Source organism: Cebus imitator, unplaced genomic scaffold (assembly GCF_001604975.1).
Source record: "Cebus imitator isolate Cc_AM_T3 unplaced genomic scaffold, Cebus_imitator-1.0 Scaffold393, whole genome shotgun sequence".
Classification (NCBI taxonomy): domain Eukaryota; kingdom Metazoa; phylum Chordata; class Mammalia; order Primates; family Cebidae; genus Cebus; species Cebus imitator.
The window spans coordinates 1,145,783-1,148,079 of NW_016107708.1; the positions used below are offsets into that span (position 1 = coordinate 1,145,783).

General features: G+C 36.0%; 1 non-coding gene across 1 annotated transcript; it reads right to left on the bottom strand.

The window, feature by feature from the left end:
- Positions 1-328: 328 nt before the first annotated feature.
- Positions 329-436, bottom strand: LOC119468213. The gene has a single exon (XR_005196858.1). It is a non-coding gene; the product is annotated as a U6 spliceosomal RNA (small nuclear RNA).
- Positions 437-2,297: the final 1,861 nt, after the last annotated feature.

Genomic DNA, 2,297 nt, shown 5'->3' on the forward strand with positions numbered 1-2,297 from the left:
TGCAAACTACACATTCATGTGTTCACTTTTTCATTCAACAAATATTTACTTAGTGTCAGTTGTTTATCATACACTATGAATGCAAACACAGAGATGATTGACAAGTATTCCATCCTTTACAGAGCCTCCAATACATGTATGAGAGAAAGAGGAATTAGAACCAAAGTATTCCTCTCTAACATACTGGGGATTTCTATTAAAGTTAAAGTTTAAAACACAGGAGCAGACTCTGCCCCTCCTCTCTGCTTTTCCCACCTAAGGACATGCTCCTTTTACAACACACTTTCTTTTTTTTTAAAAAATGTACATGTTTTAAAAATTTAAACTAAACTTTTTTTTCTATTGCTTTTTAATTTTGTGTCATCCTTGCGCAGGGGCCATGCTAATCTTCTCTGTATTGTTCCAACTTTAGTGCATGTGCTGCCAAAGACAGCACAACACGCTCAGAGACAGATCCCATAGACAAGAGCACTAGAGGATCTAGGAGCAGATTTTACTCTCCCCATCAATTTACCTTCCCATATTTTCCCACCTTTTGGAAGCCTGATGATGTTTTCTTCTTCGTCTTGTCACTATGTAGGATTTATGGCTTTTTGTTAAAATATTATTTAAGCAAGGACCCTAAGCCACTGCCTTGAGAAATACTTTCGAACTGAGACCTTTCCTGCGCAATGGGTATAGCATGTGTTAATAAACTCTGCTTGTTTTTCTCACTTGTTTAATCTGACTTTTGTTTTCAGGAGAGTGTCTCAACAGTGTCTAAGAATCTAAAAAGGGAAAGAATAGAAATTATGTTTCCTCCTTTACAATTTGGCACCCAAGATGAGGCCAACAGAGGCATCCTACCTGTTCCAGGACCTGCAGGTGAAATCCTGGGAGAACCGAAAAATGCAGCAGAAAAGGATAAGATTTCTCACCAAGTTCAGCTTCTCCCAAGCTTCTATCTGTGGTACCTGGCCAATAAAGATGGTAAAAAGTTTCCTTATCCCTTTCCAGGTTCTGATTGACAGGAGGAAAACATTTACAAATTATAATAAAATTAGTTCTTTGAATCTGTGACTCTTGTAGATTTGTTTAAGTATCTATTTGGTTATTGATCTTTAGTTTAACAAGGATGATCTTTGTTTTCCTTGTCTGTTTTTCTGCATGGTTTGTCATAGGAGGATTACAACATGATTCTTCTTTCATCTTGTTTTACTTCTTGGGAAACTTAGCTTTGTAAGCAGCGAATTTATTCTGTGGTCTGTGCCACCTCGGGGGCATAAATTGTCTGGCTTATGACAGGTAGCCAGCTGGGAGTTCCACTAGACCCAAAATGTCTGTTTGTCTAAATGTGCTGGCTCTCAGGAATTTGTCTTAATTGTCTCAACCTTCATCGCCTTGCTAATAATAAAAGTCTTCATTTCTCAGGCCATCTTTGGAAAAACTTCAGATCTTGAAGGGGATTGCATTTTTGCACCTTCTTTGGGGATGTAATTTTTGTGTCTGGTTAAAAGCCATAAAAGACTTCCTGATTTTAAGTCACAGTTAATGGAGGTTTACTTTGGAATTGGGACTTTTGTATCTAGAAGATTTTTTGTTGGTGTAGGGGGGTATCCTTCATAGTCTTTAGATGTAATTCTTAACTGTGACTTTGAAATGTGAACATCTAGGGAATTAGCTAAGCAGCATTCCAACTGCGATTAGGATTTGAAACAGAGTTAAAGTGCTTTGAACCAACCACAAAATTCTTTCCTCAGAGGGTACCTTTAGCTCAGGAGAGATACATTTATAAAAATTATTCATTTTAAACAATCGAGGTATACCTTTGATTTAAATTTTGGCTTACATTTAGAGCATAATAGGATTTTTTTTTTTTTTTTTGCCTTCTCTCCTAAGCTAAATGGAACCATATGATTAGAAAAATGAAATAGTTTATCAAAACATTTTAAAGAGAAAGAACTTTAAACAGCGATTACACTAGACCTCTAATAAACAAATATACCCTACCTCCAAGATTCTTTCTTTTGTGTAAATTTAAGAAAGGAGAAGATAAGGAACAGGAATGTTTGGTATTTGCCCAGCTAAAATTTCATAAAAAAATTCTAAGAACTCTATAGTCAAAAGTCACCTTAATTAAAAGCTGTTATTTAGGCTCTATGTGTATGCATGTATTTTTAAGACCTCTCTTGTCTATGACAGCTTCTCAGTCAACTGAATTCCTCTCTTCTTAAACCCCTCTAACTATATGCACTCCTTCTGTCTGTTTCTCCTCTTGTTGATAAAATTTTTGCCTCTTAGACTTGTTCTTCCATTCA